The sequence below is a fragment of the Artibeus jamaicensis genome, unplaced genomic scaffold, assembly GCF_021234435.1.
Source record: "Artibeus jamaicensis isolate MK-2021 breed Jamaican fruit bat unplaced genomic scaffold, CSHL_Jam_final contig_685, whole genome shotgun sequence".
NCBI lineage: Eukaryota > Metazoa > Chordata > Mammalia > Chiroptera > Phyllostomidae > Artibeus > Artibeus jamaicensis.
The window spans coordinates 34,273,527-34,288,404 of record NW_026521924.1 but is presented as its reverse complement, the minus strand read 5'-3'; the positions used below and the strand labels follow the sequence as shown (position 1 = coordinate 34,288,404).

General features: G+C 58.6%; 1 protein-coding gene across 4 annotated transcripts in view; it reads right to left on the bottom strand.

Annotated features, from left to right (window-relative positions):
- Window positions 1–13,414, bottom strand: part of ZNF831 (zinc finger protein 831) — an 86,351-nt gene extending 72,937 nt beyond the window's left edge. For 3 of the 4 annotated variants that reach the window (XM_037153561.2, XM_053671346.1, XM_053671345.1), the window contains exon 1: window positions 587–893. The gene's annotated coding sequence lies outside the window, so the exon portion shown is untranslated. Of the gene's footprint in view, window positions 1–586; window positions 894–13,154 lie in introns of those variants that run through there. The other variant, XM_053671344.1, reaches the window with a different exon arrangement.
- Window positions 13,415–14,878: the final 1,464 nt, after the last annotated feature.

Genomic DNA, 14,878 nt, shown 5'->3' with positions numbered 1-14,878 from the left:
CTTATCAGACAGGCCCTCCAGCTCTTAGCTATTTTGGAGACTGGGAAACCAAACTCCTGTAGAAATACATGGCCCAGAGTCCACGGCCCCTGGTAAATCACATTGAAAAATGCTCCCGTGGGCGGTTGACCAGCAGGACAGCCGTAAATAATACCACTGCCAAGGGTCTCGACCTGTAGAGTCTACTGTACGTTTTGTTTTCCAAGCTCGGGGCTAATGTAAGCGACGTTTCTAACCCATTCACACCTGCTGTTGGGTTCGGTCTGCCGTTGCCCATGAAAACACTGTGACGAAGCCACAGATATTCCTCCCAGCTCATTTTTACGTTCAGTGCAGCGTGGACTATGGATCTGGCTCCTGACAGGCATCGGGACTTGCAGTCAATATTTTGACAAAAGCAACAGTTGGGGTGAAGCACCCAAGAGAATTACCCAGCCGGGCCAGGCCCAGTCCTACGGAGCGTCTTCTCCGTAACCATGTGCTCGAAGACACATCAGCAAGCACACAGTAAAAAACAAATCTTGTTTTGTTTTTTTTTTTAAACTGACACCTTCTGTATACCTATCTGGTACAGCACGTTACATACCTGTAAGAAGAGGGATGAGTTTTGGGCCGATGGCGCTCAGATTCCAACGCAAACCGAGAATGCATCCACAGCCAGGGCAAAGACAGGTGGGCCCGCCCCCCCGAGAGAGGGGGCCCAGGGACACTCCTCCCAGAGCAGGGAGCTGGCACCTGTCTCACCGCGGGTCCTGCTCTGCAGGGCAGAGAGAGACCCCCTGCGGTTTAGAAGAGAAAAGAAAAGAGGTTGACTTCCCAGGGCTCAGCCTCTGAGCCACCCGCATCTAACGGAGAAAAGGCGCCGTGCACAGATGTGGAGACTCGGGCAGAGATGGAAGCAGCCCAGGCTCAGAAATAGGAAGTGAATGAACGTCTCTACGCTTCTTCATGTCACAGCAGCAGCGCTTGAAAACAGGAAGAGAGAGACACGGAGAAGGGAAACATTAGAGACCAGCTCTCCACCCGGGGACTGGGGGTCTAAGGCCCCTAGAGAGGGACTGCAGCCTGGAATGGGGGTGCAGCACCCACCAGGTTACAGACCAAGGGACTCTGCGCAGGTGGAGAGCTGAGAGCCAGCGGGGTTGCTTTCCTGGCCCCGGGAGGGAGGGAGGAGCATCGCCAAAGCCCCCTCGTGAGCCTGGGGGCTCCCGAGGGCCCAGAAGGGCACCTAACCCCGTTGTCAGAGGCCACCCAACGGTCTCTGCGGGGCCGCCTTCAACCAGCATTTTCACAGGGGGTTCAGTGTAAAATTTTTGGTGTTGATTTTTATTTTGCACGCATGGCCCTGAGCTGTGGTCTTGATGGAGAGGTTTTGAGGGCCCCTTCAATTCTGCGCCACGATGAGCTCCTCTCTCTGCCCACCCGAGTCCCTGCCCTGGGCTCTGTGACTTTGGAAGGAGCAAGCTCGGGAGTGATGGAGGGTGAAAAATCCAATTACACTAAATGGCGGGGGCTGAGAAGCAAATCGGATCTCTAAACCGGAAAAGGAGCTAATGGCGAGAAACACATTTGGGGCGAGCCGGGGCCACCGGAGGCGAAGCCGTCCACGCAGAGTGATGCACATTAACTCCTTCAGGCTGGCTCTCACCGGAGGCTGCTGCTCCTTCAGCCCACTTCGCCTCCGGGAACAGCTGTACGTGCGCCAAAGCCTCCTGTTCACTAGATGGGGTTTGGCGGGGTCTCATCTGGCCCCGTGAGCTGGGCTTCGAACCAGATTATGCAGGTTCCCATGGTTGCCACTCCTGGAGCCGCCGTATTGGTGAGCAGGCACCTTGCTGGCAGTGTGAACCATGAGCGTGCAAGAGGCTACAGGGGGCACGTGCAGCCGAGAACGGGAGAGGGACAGGTGCGCAGTCAGCTGACATCAACCCCAGCATCCCTTCCCCTCCCAGGGACTCCCAGGACCCAGCAACCAAGGAGTCAATGCCTGTTGCCAGGCACTGACACGGCGTCGGGTCTGATTTATGGTCACTAGCACCTCTGCTGCTACTGAGTATCATAAGAGCCCCACCCCCACCCCCCAGGCCATTGGGCAGACCAACACAGTGCTGGGGCAGCCCAGGGGAAGAGGGTTTGGGGAGACTTCCTGGAGGAGATGACAGTGGAGATGGGTATTGCAGGATGCATAAGAGTGTGACAGGCAAGAGCAACAGCAAGAGGTAAGCCAGGGAGGGCTGACTGTGCGCAACAGTCGGGCACTCACGAGTGATCTGCTGCCCAAATGGGGAAGGCGCGGGCAGCCACGGACGTGGGGAGGGAGGGGGAGGCAGGCACTGGAAATGCAGGTTGACACGCCAGCAAAACATCCCCCCTTTATGCTGGAGAGATGGGCCCTTCCCCGGAGTAGGGGGAACCCCCAGCTGCTCAAGAGCAGAGAGCCGTGGAAGAGGAGCAGGCCGGGGTGCGCGAGGCTCCCTGGGGGGGGCCTGGTCAGCAGCACCCCAGGTTTCACCAGGGGAGTCCTCAGGGACGAGCCTGTCCCTGGAGCCTGAAATAACCTCGTTTGCCTTTTTCCTCTCGAGCCGCAGTCTGAATGCCCCTTGAGAAGATAAATTCATGAAAAGTTTCCTCTACAAGAACTACTTTTTAAAAAATACCTCTGGAGTTGATGAAAAGTAAATATCCCAACCACTGAATGGATAAATTGAATGTGGCATATTCCTGCAACGGAGCAGCATTAGGAGACTAAAAGGAAGAAGGTCCTCTCTGGCCGGGTGGCTCGGCCGGTTGGACCATCGTCCCGTGGGCAGGTGCAATCCTCGCCACGGCGGGCGTGTACCTAGGATGTGGGGTCAGTTCCCCCACCCCCGTCGGTGGGCGTATGGGAGGCAACCGATCCGTGTTTCTCTCTCTCTATCTCTCTCACCCCCCTCTCCCTTCCATCCATCTCTGTTGAAAGCAATGAAAAAATGTCCTCAGATAAAGATTAAAAAACAAATAAAAATAAAGGGAACCTTGAACAGGCTGTGCTCAGTGAAAGAGCCGTCCAGAGCAGCAAACCGGTGAGTAGAAAGCGGGTGAGTGCTTGCCAGGGCCTGGGGGAGGGAGAGAGGTGAGGGCTGATGGGGATGCAGTTCATTTGAGGAGAGCAGAGAATGTTCTAGAATTACATAATAGTGACAACTGCACAACTTTGTGACTATACTAACAGCCACTAAATTGCACACTTTAAAAGGATAAACATTATAGTGTGTGAGTTATATCTCAATATAATAAATGCCTCGCTCCCCTTCCAATTTTTCTCAGTGCCGTGATGTGATTCAGCTCTCCGGAGCAGGCAGCAAACAGCCAATGAGCTAAGCGAGTGGCAACAGTCACCAAAGAGAAAGAAATTTCCAAAGAATGGTGAACTTGCTTCCTCGGGCCTTTTATTCCCAAGGAAACAAACCAAAAAAAAAAAAGATAGGATCGCTCCCTTGCCAAAAGCCAGGCTCATTTGGCAAAACTGCAGCCTACAATGGCTGTGCTGCACCACAAAGCTATCTCAGAGAAAAAGCCGCCAAGCCAGGCAAAGGCGTCAGACGCCCTGGGGGTCCAAGGGGGAGCAGGGGACAGGAATAAGGGGCCCCGGGGGCGACGCCGCAGGCACCAGCCCACCGCCCCAACAGCACACATGGCCACGGCCAAGGGAACCCAGCGGGGTCCCCGGGCCTCCTCCAGTCCCCAAATGTTCAGTTGCACAGCAGAAGGCCACAGGGAGGGGCTGGCTGTGGCTGCCCCCACCCCGCTCCGCCCCCGTGGCTGTTCTGCAGTCTGCCACCTGGCTCACTGGGGCTGGGCATGTGGGTGAGTCTGAGCAGGAAACCTGGGGCCCGGGGGCCCGGCCGGGCCTCACCAGCGAGCAGGGCAGGCTGAGCAGCGCTTCTCTGTGCCTCGGATGAGTCAAATCGATAGCGACTACAAGACAGGTCTCTCTGGATGGTCCCACATCTGCCTGCCCGTCCCCCACCCCCACCCCTGGCAGCCCTCTTCAAGGCACTGAACTGAGCCTAGCACCGCATCCTGGTCCCAGAGGTGGCGGACGAGCGATGAGAACGGGGGACATGTGTGCGTGTGTGCTCACTTCAGCACTCTGGTCCACACTGGGGACCGCACGGGTGAAGAACCCAGACCCTGCCGGAGCCTGCGAGACGGCCTGCCTGTCCCTCCCTGAGAACTCATGGAGGGGGACCGCGCACTCCCCGCCACGCTGGACGCCGTCGGCCCTGGTGGCCATCTGCTGAGCGCCACACTCATCAAGTCCCTCACTCCCAGAGCCAGCTCAGGCCTGGCATGGGAGACCTACTAAGTCACAAACCAGGTGGGACCTGCCTGGCATGCGAGCCCGAGAGGGGCCTGGTCTCAGCCTCCCGCTGGGCGCAAGGGCTTCTTGAGGAGCAGGTTGTGGGACACGGCCCTCTCCACACGTCGGGGATCCACGCACCCAGGTTTCCATTTAAGCCTGTCCCCTCATCAGGCTTGGGTCCCTCCCCCACACAGGCCTCATCGTCAAAAGAGGGGTGCCACCGAGGAAAGGAGCCCGCACAGCTGTGCGACGCGGTGCCGATGGCCGCTGCTGTCATTACCTGCGGATCAGGCCCCCCCTGGTGTGATTTGCACGCGAACCCCAGGCAGCCACCCGCCCACACGTCCCCAAGGCCACTTCCTTTTACTTAAAGGAAGTAAAAGGTGTTTTTTACTTAAAACACGATGCATCCAGCCAGTTTTTGATTATCCATGGGAATGAGGGGGTCAAGGATCAGTAGAATAATTGAACTGGAAACGTTATTTCCACCGAGAGCTTCCTCCGCCTCCTTCCTACCTCCCTTCTACGGAGGAGAGAGGTGCTGTCATGTGGCGGAGGGGGCCCCGGCCTGGACGGGGACACACTTTGTCACTGGCTCTCAGGGGACCATGAACAACGCCCTTCCTTTCAGTGGGGCTGCGTGTCATCGTCACTGATATTTACGATGTACTTCTTCCAAGTGGCCTGCTCTTAACCACTTAATACACAGCTGTCATCACAATTGACGTGGCCATTAAAATAACTCCCCGAGCGTGAACGTTCTGAAAAAGGTAACCCCGGCCCCTGGTGTGGATCCTGGAGCAGAAAGACAAAGTTCATGGACACACAACTGAGACCCAGACGAGGTTGGGAGTCCAGTTACTATCCTGCATCTCAGGGTGACAAATGTCCGTGCCCCCCGAGGGAGGGGACCGAGGGGTGTGGGGACCCCCTGTGCTCACATGCTGCAACCTTCCTGCAAACCTACAATGACCCCAAAGGGCAAAGTTGATTTTTAAAAAAAAGTCTCTCCGAAAGTTAAGTTAAAAAGGTTTTTTTAAAAAAGAAGGAGGAGGCGAAGGGAACGGAGGAGGAGGAAGAGAAGAATCCCCGGGGTTGGCCCCAAGGACTCCCCTGACCCAGGGACAGGCTGGGCTTGGGGACGGAGGGGAGGGTGTCTCTGGCCCAGAGGCCCAGGAGAAGAAGCAGGGAGACCCCTTCTGCTGAAACCAGCGGCTCGGCGGGCAGAGGGTGGAGACCCACCAAGATGATGTCCCTCTAAGTCACAAGACGGTTTTCCCAAACTGTCTCTGTCCCTTCTCCCTGTGCAGGAAAGGTTGCTTGGGGAGTGAATGCCCGGCCTCCAGCCCTTTCCAGGACAGCCTCATCAGACTGGTGGGCATGGTCCCATCCAGCTGGCTCCTGGCTGCAACTGGGATGCAGGGAGCCTCGCAGGGCCCGCAGCAATGTGCTGTCCCTCCCCCCAGCACCTCTGAAGTCACAGCCCCAGACTGCCAACCCAGCCGTGCTCACTCCCAGCCACACACAGCAAGTGCCTGAGCGACAGACGGGGGGGGGGGGGCACTCGGTCTCCCTGCAAATCTCATCCTCACTTAGAAAGACATGATGTGTCTCTCGAACGCTTGGCTCTCAGGCTTCTTCAGCCACAGAGAGTAAAAACGAAATCTCGTTTGGCACCTGAGGCGATTTCGCTGATGTCACCCGCTGGATTTGTAGCTGAATTTTTAGACCAGAAAAGAAAAAAACTTTACATTTCAGCAACAACGAGAAAAACGGGTTCCCCTTCCTCCTACTCTCAAAAGTTTCTTAGGTAAAGACTTTTTTTGGTATTGTTGTTTTTATTGCTGTTTTTGTTTTAAAGGGGAGAGTTCACCAGTCCAGATCAGGAGCTCAATGGCTAAGGTCCCACCCCTGCCCCTACCCCTTGGGAACCAGGCTAATCAAAACCTTTGAGATGCATTTTACCAAAAAAAGGCATGTTTCAAACATTTCAATTAACAGATTAAAACACAGGTTTCTCCATTAGCCTCTGCCGACTGCCTCTCCAAGCCAGGAATCCTCTGGCCCTGGCAAAACCCAAGCGCGACTATTCCTGAATCCAGGCCTGGCCGGCGCCACCCTGGCGTTTCCCCTCTTCTCCCGGGCTCGGATCTCGGGTTCCGGCTCCATGTCCCCCTGTCTTATCCTCCACTTGTGCTCTCGCTGTAAGTACCCCAAATCTTTTTTGGACGGAAGCAGAGCTCACGGTATAAGCCACCCGATTTCCCTCCAAAGGCAGAGTGCAGACTCCCCTCTGCACCCAGAGGGAAGAGCCGGCGTGAGCTGGGCATCTTCCCCGGACGCAGCGGTCCCTAACGCTGTAGACGAAACTCCAGCCCTCTCGGCCGAGCTCCAAGCGGGCCCGCCTGGTGAGCAACTGTGGACCGGCTGGCACCTCTTTGTGGAGAGAATGGAAGTTGTCTGAGGCTTTTTCAAAGAAAGAGTTCGCCCCAAGGTGAAGCAGCGGGGCAGGAATGCCTTCTTTGAGGCCACACTGTCCAGAGCGTCCTCGAGGTCCCTCCATAGCTCAGCATGGCAGGGACACCCTACCTCAACCGTACCCCCTCAGAGTGTGTGGCTGGGCCCTTGGGACAGCCGAACACATTCGTCCTGCCTCCCAGTCAGGCCTTGGCAGTGGCAATGAGGCACTTCACCTTGTGGGCCGTGGAACGCCCGCCCCTCCTGCCCAGCCCGCTCCCCGGGGAGCCCCGCCCGGAAAGAGGCCCCCGGCCCGGCGTGGAGGACTGAGCCCAAATCAGGCCCAGGTCTGAAGCATGCTTCCTATCTCGTCCACTCTTTCCTGTTCCCTCGGGGTTCAGTTGTGCAGATTTGGCTCAAAGAGGAAGAACCCGGGAGAGTGCAGGCTCACAGCCAAAGCACGTGTTCTCTGAAGGAAGGTGGCGGGCGGGGGGGGGGGGGGGGGTGCCAGGTGGGGAGCAGGCGGTGGACTCGGGAACAGGGTCTGATGAGACGCCGCGCCGGCTGCTAAACGGCCTGCGGGGCCAGGGATGGCGGCGGCAGCCAAGCAGGGTTTTAGTCGAACTGTACAGGCCACTGCTCACTAAAGCCCGGTCACATAGCCCCTCACAAAGCCCCCTCCGTCGGTCATAAGGACATCACGCCTGCAGGCCCCACTCCTGGGGGCGAAGTGGTCTCTTCTGCCTGCCCCCCCTTCCCGAACCCCGTCCTCGTTTCTCTGCCTTTCAGCTCCTTACGCTCCTTCGAAGTCAGAGGCCCCGCCGCAGCCCCACCAGAGCTGAGGTTCTCGCCACCTCCCACTGAACCTCCCTGCCTTCGCTCAGCTCTCTGGTCCCCTGGAAGACTTCCCAGGTGCCCGCTCCCTGACCAGCCTTGCCCCCTGCACTCAACACGGTGATAACTAAGCATTAGCTGCGTAACAATGCCACCCCCAGAGGTCAAGGACCTTCCTACCTCGTCACCAGCTCTGAGCCCACCGCTGGCACAGGTGGGTCAGTGCACAAACGCCCCGCCCACCGAAGCGTTCTGCTTGAGCCTCCTTCTCAATGGCAGGAGAGGATCCCCCCAGCTGGACCCTCAGCAGCACGTGGTCTGTGGCACGTTGGGGGACATGTATCTTTGGCAGCCTCCCATGGTCATGGATGTAGCTTGGTTTTCTGGGTTCTGAGAACTTCCACGGGGAGAGCCGCACCTTTCAGACCGCTGGAGCCCCTGCAGTCTGAGCGCCCGAGACGGGGCCCGGCCCGCCACAGTGACTGACGCGAGGGAAGCGGTCATGGTCCACTTATGGCCCGTACGGGTGAGGCCACCTCCCCGGCCACTCTGCCAGCCATCCAGAAGCACACCGCTGGGACCCAAGTTACCAGCCCCACGCCAGCATGGGTAGCCACAGAGTCAACCCCTTTGGCAGACTCAGGAGGAGGCAGGGAAGCCCACTCCTCGCCCACGTTCACAACGTCTCTCTTGCATGGAGAGCGCACACCAGGCCCAGTGGGCACAGACATTAGCCCAACCCTATTCACCCTAAGGGCACGGATCCCAAATTATCTCGGTTAAAACTGCTCCAAGTCTCCATCAAGAACTTTCCAGAAGAGTGTTTTCTCTTCTGAAAGCTGGGCCCAAGATCCAGGTCTTAACGCTTGTTTATTCACCCGGCCAAATCACAGGCCATGGGAGGATGTGGCACCCGCCCTTGAACCTGGACTGGATGTCTCCCTAGTTGTGGGCAAGTCACTTGACCTTTCCGAGCCTCCTGGGTCCACCTGTCCACCAGGGACAACAAGAGCACCAGGCACCAGTGAGAATGGAGCAACAAGGGCCCCCCCCGTCGGGTAGACCCCAGGCCCCAGAAATGCTAACACCGCTGCCCTGTTCAGCATGGTTCCTGTCAACTGGCTCTAATCTGCCCAGGGAGAGGGGCTGCCTCCTCCTCCTCTGCGTGGAGGGGCAAGGGGGGCCTGGGGAGAGGTTATCCCAGGAGACGGGAGCCGTGTGGCTTGCTGGAGGTGCACGGATCAAGGCGGCGAGTCACGCACCCATCAACACGCCCCCCCCCCGCCTCATGCACCCTCCTCCACACCAGCCCCCTCGCATCCTCATCCAGCCCAGAGCACGTGTGTCGCTTGCTGACACATACACACACGCCTCCCGCCCCGGCCCACGTGCATCCCAGGAACATGGCCCTCTCTCGGGCCCAGCGTGCTCAGCCGGGAGGGTACACCTGCCTCTGCCTGAGGCCCTGGGCTGGGGGACCTGCTCCTGGGTCTCCCATCCAGGTGGGGCGTCCTGCGGGGTGGCCAAGTGTATCTGCATATAATTTGCATGTGTTGACACAACCCTTCCCAAGCTACCCTGCTATTAAGACTCCTCCCAGCCTGCTTTCTTCTGCGCTGAGGGTCCCTGCCCACCCACTGCCAGAAGGTGGTATTCAGTGAGACAGGCCCCTGAGTCACGCCAGCTCCTGGGCCTTCGTTTCCCCCAGGACAACCACCAGCGACATGCCCCCATTGGGCAGACCCCTCCCGCACAGGACCAGTTAGCAGGTGCCAGTGCTGAGGGACCCCCGCGTCAATTAACATCGAAGCTGGTTTATTATTTATGTCAGAGGGTCAGGAAGCAAAGCCGGAGGGAGAAGGTGGCCCTAACAGGTGACAACGTGAAGCTTCTGAGTCTCGCCTGGTGGGTTCCCTGTACAACGGTCAGGGGCTGTAGCAAATATAAAAAAGCAGAGGCCACCTGGTTAAATCAGAATCTCAAAGAAACAATGGATACTATGTTAGGATAAGTGTGGCCTGTGCAATTGCTGGGACATGCTCACACTGAAGAGTTTTTGTGGCATAACTGCAACTCCAGGTTTAAGAGGCGTCCTGTATGTGTTCCACACGACAGCCCGGCCCGGGGCCCGGGGCCACCGCCTCTGTCATCGCCCGTATCCTGCTCTCTCCCCGCTTTCCCCTCAGCCCGGAGGGGCATGGGCTTTGTTTCCTGAACATCCAGCTTCCCAGTGTGGGCTGGGGGGTGGGGGGCAGAGGTCACGGGCAAGGTAAACCAAGAGCTGCAAGGGGAGCGAGGGACAGAGGGAGGGAGAACATGTGTTTCCTAATTTAGTTAAAAATCTGAAATCTGTTCCTCTCTGGTTTCTGCAAGGGGTCTGGTGGCTTCCACCGAGAACGTGAGGCCGCGTTTCCTGTGCTGAAGGGGACGTGTGTTTTCATCAACAGGCCGGTTTCTAGGGCAGCGCTCAGGATGTGAGGCCCACGGTGGGTCCCCGAGGAGGGGAGGGGGATGCGGGGTACCCGCAGGGCTGGCGGGAGGCGGGTGCTGCTCCAGAGTGAGGGTCCTGAGCCTCTTCCAGGCTTCCTTGTCACATGCCAGGCAACTGGGACTTGTGCAGAGTGCCTGCGCCCAATTCCTTAATCACACTGCGGGTCAGGGACACTGCCCTGCCCTGGGAGTCCCCGTCAACCCCAAAGGCATCAGCACCAGGCATGTGTGGAGAGCGCTCCAGGCTCCAGGCTCCAGGTTCCTGGGAACGTCCCTCCCTCTGAGGAGCTGAGCGTGGGCTCTTCTGGCTGGGACACATGTCTTTCCCAGATGGCCGAGGGCCACAGGTGCACCACCTGTTTGTCAGTACAGGTAAACGGGCACCTCACCCAGGAGTGACAATTTTCCTTCGAGATGTTTTTAGAATCAATGGCTAGACTACAGAATGCCAGGCAAATTTTTTGTCCGTTTAAGATAACGTGCGAAAAATAAAGCACAGAAGGCTCCGGGTGCTGTGCCTGCTGCTCCGTGAGGTGGCGACAGGGCCGGCCTTGCGAGCATTCGGTAAAGGCAGGCAAGTCCGCCCCTCCGGACGCAGCCAGGCGGCAATGAGCCCTGCTCCCGTCAGAACCCCCAGGGCCGAGCAGACGGGCGCGTTGCTGACAGCGACCGGTTCCTCTGTCTTGCGCATCAGAACCCCACATGCATCAAGAAGTCACAAAGCAGCCAAAGGACTCCAGACTGGGGTCCCAGAGGAAGCTGTCTGTTGATTCTCTTGTGACAGCCGCCATCTCCCACCAGGTCTGACACAGGACGGGCACCTGCAAGCCTTTTCCGATGAGTGCCTGTCTGGGACGTTCGTGCCCACAGACGCGGCTGACCTGGAGAGGGTTCCCGTTACTAGTGGAGGCACTGTGCGGGGGGGACAGGCCGTGGGGAGGGGGTGCTTGGTGGCGCTGTAGAGACGTGGTATGGTCAGGCGGACGGGACTCATCGGGCACACGTAGCTGAGATGGGGGTTGCTCAGGACCCCCAGGTCAGTGGTCTGGGTGAAAGAATGGGATAGAGCCTCATAATGTAACACTCGAGGTCAGCACCCCGCTTGCCCACACCCCACGTGGGGCTCTGACCCATCTGAAGGACATCGGAAATTCAGAGATGCTTCCTGGGGGCCCGGAAGCTGACTTTGCTGGCAGTCATCAGGGGTCACCCACGCACCCGGTGTCTCTCCACTCAGCACAGCCGTCAACGACTGTGGTCGCATGGAGGAGGCCGGGACCAATGGCGCCGGACCAGCCGTCCGGCCGGCCCTGGGACAACAGGGGGATATTCCGAGTAAGAGAGGACAAGGGCCGTCTCATCTCACTCGGGGCCCTGCGGTGCTCTCGCCCTCTCATTGACCGGGTCCCGGCTGCAAGTGCACGAAACGCTGTCCTGACAGTTCAGCTACCACCTGGCCTTCCGCTTCTCATCCTTGCCCAATGCCCAAGCCGACCGCTACCCGGTGGCCACCAAGGGAAGCGAGGCGCCATGCCGGCGGCCACACCTGCATCCAGATTCTCTGCGGATCGGCGGCCTCCACTTCGACGCAGGAACAGGCTCTTGGGGGGTCGTCGGCCGCACCCAGAGTTGCAGCCCACCTCCGGCCCAGCCCGGCCCCGTACTCAGTCCCTGCTGCTACGTCACACTTCGTCTAAAGGACGTCAGACGGTGCTTCCCAGTTATGCGACAAATTTCATTGAAATCACTCTCGTTTGGGGATGACCGGCCATGTTCTTCTTTGTGACGGCGAGTTGCCCCAGTGCCGTTTTCTTATTCCACACCATGATCCCACACCTCTCTCTCCCCAACCTCTCTCTTTTTTTTTTTTTTTTAATTTCAGCCTTTCCTTTTTGGAAAACAAAGTATAACAATCGCAAACCTCCCTTGGCTAGTGGCCAGACCCCCGAGGGCTGAAGCCAGGAGATTAACGGATACACCCGGAGAGCCCGGCCAGAGAGCGGAACATTCTGGACCCGTGTTTGTGTTGGAGGCTGGACCCCGCAGACCCCGAGGGTGCCCCTCCGCCAGGGTGGACGCCCCCGGTTTGGATGACACGTGCTAGGGCCCTTCAGACCCTGCAGATGCTCCATGCCTGCGACATTAATTAATGCCAGGCAACATGTAACAGCAGATCTTGGGGGCTAAAAATAGACCTATGCTAACTGATTCATCCTCCCTGCCTGCACAGAAGTCGGAGCTATTTTATCTGCTTCTCTTCCACACGCATGTTGCGCCGTGGCCTTTCTCCTTGCCCTCCATCTTTGCAGGGGCTCCTGGACGTCTCTCCTCCTCGTTGACAGGTTTGGACCCTCCAGGAGAGATGTCCCCGCTCCGCCACCCTCCGACCCACAAACATGCTTAGTAAGCAAGGAAACCGGGTCCCTTCCTGGCTCGCACGGCCGTGAGCTATGTCATTTGTACTTAATATTTTCCAGGTGGGGGTCCCCGCCTGTGGCTCCGCAGAGGGCCCCACGGTTTTGTCTCTGGTGACCGTCCCTTCTATTTTAAACTTTGTTGATTTCTACCGGGAAGGAAGCCTATTTCATACAGATTAGCTGGACAGCTGGGTCTGATGGCTCCTGATTGCCGGGCTTGGGGTCACCGGGGAAACAGGTTTCCCAAAGCCCCTTGGACAGAGAATCATTCCGCAGGGCTCCAAACCGATGGGTCTGTGCTCACTGCCGCGGGGAGGGGTCAGCAGCCTCAGGTGGAAATCAGCAAGTCCAGCCAAAGGCAGGATCTGACCTGAATCCACACCCCAGGCTGTGCTGACAGGTGGTGGAGGGGGCGCTCGGAGGCCCCCCGGTTCAAAGCACTCACTCTGGGGGACCTGCGTGGGGGCTGTGCGTGGCGGGGAGCATCCGTCAGGCTTGCCTGAGGGAATCACTGGGGAGGCAGCAGACAGGGTTCCACAGTCGGGTCCCTTCGTCCAGCCTGGCCTCCCAGACCTCCGGGGGCACAAAGAAATCACGAAGACCTCTCTCACCTCTCAGTGGCCAGTCCACGGGCAGGTGGGGGCCCCGCGCTCTCCCGAGAACCGGCGGCTCCGACGAGGCAGGCGCTTTCTCCCCACTCGTCCCAACCTGCCTTTGCTTCTCTTTATGCCTCCTCTAGAGAAACCGAGGGCTGGAGGGTTTGAAAAAACACACACTTGTGTGTGCGTGTGTGTGTGCGTGTGTGTGTGTGTGGAGGGTGTCAGTGGCAGGAGAGCCGGGGCGAGTGGGTGCTGAGGGACGCCCGGGGAGGGGCGCGCCCGCCCGGTGGGGGTTCGGTGTAATGGCCGACGCCGGGCGGTGGCTTGCCTGCTGGAGCTCTGTGCCACGGCGGCTCTGTGTGGGCGGCGGCAGCTTCACGGCTGGCTTTCAAACCATCACACTGAACATTTGCAAACAGATAAAAAAACAAAACCATCCGGCACAAGTGGAAACTTCTGTTTTCCTTTCTCTTTCTGCACCGTCTGCCCCTTCTTCAACGCCCCCCACCGTGGGTTTCGCAAAAGGAGGGTGATAGTGGGTATGTCTCCCTCTGGGCCACCCCCCCCCCGACTCCGACTTCATCTCTTGCAGCCACGCAAGAGACGGCCACCAGCATGGACAAGTAGGTCAGATCATCCGGACAGACCCCTCCCAACTTTGGGAGCCCCCAGACACTTGAAAAATACTTTCTCTTCCCTGGGGCCTTGCTGAAGATCCAGCCACTGGCAGCCGCAGGACCCACGAGGGCGTGGGCTTCCCTGCGTGGCTGCCACTCATCCCTGCTGGTGTTCAAGTGGCCTCAGATCCCGCCAAGCCCAGCAGGTGCCCTTTCATATATGGGTGGCACTCTCCCAGGGACAGTTCTGTGAGTGGTGGTGGGAGAGACTCTATGGGAAGAAGGAGTCCTGGGGTGAAATGACTCTGGGAACGGTTGCTATGGCATCGTCACAGGGCACGTTCGCAGGTAAAGCCTCTGAGAAGTCCTACAAGAAAGAATCTTCTCCAACTATGTTTAATCCAACGTGTCCAGACCATGTGAGACCTTAGGCGAAAAGACACCCTCTCCGTGAGCCACGCCACCACCAGTGACCGAACACACCACACACGTACACATCCCCACCCACCGCCCCAGAGGTGACTTGGCTCAAATCCCAAATCAACGCTTTCGGCCAGAGAGCAAGAGAAGGCAGGCAACGACAGGTGCTGGAAACCAGACTCTCCGGCTTGTTGTCAATGCTAATGGCCCTAAACGGTCACCAAAGGACCGCAGTGCGTGGTTCCGGCAGGACAGGGAACACGTGGGAGGCAGACGACCCCTCGGGGGCTGTTGGCGTCTTCTCCCCTGTGTCAGGTCGTGCCCTCCTCATTTCCACAGCCCAGGGAATGGGGTGGTTGGTGGCCGGTGGCCAGTGGCCGGGAAGGGACCCGAGCTCCGAGGGCCCCCGCGGGGCAGCCTCCCCGGGTTTACAGCGCCCTGCCCACACACCTGTGCAGGGCACAGAGATGGGACAAGGGGACTGAGGCTGCCCTCCAGAGGCCCCAGTGCCAGAGGGAGGCCCGGACACGGGGTCAGGCTGGGAAGTGGGCCAGGAGACGGGAGAGGGACCGTTGGCACCATCGGCTCAACTGGGGCCCCCAGTGGGCTGGCAACGGACTCCGCCACGCTGGAGCTCCCCAGGAGCCAGGCCGTGGGCCAGCCTGTGTGCCTTGGCCTCTGCCTGTGAACACTGTTGCA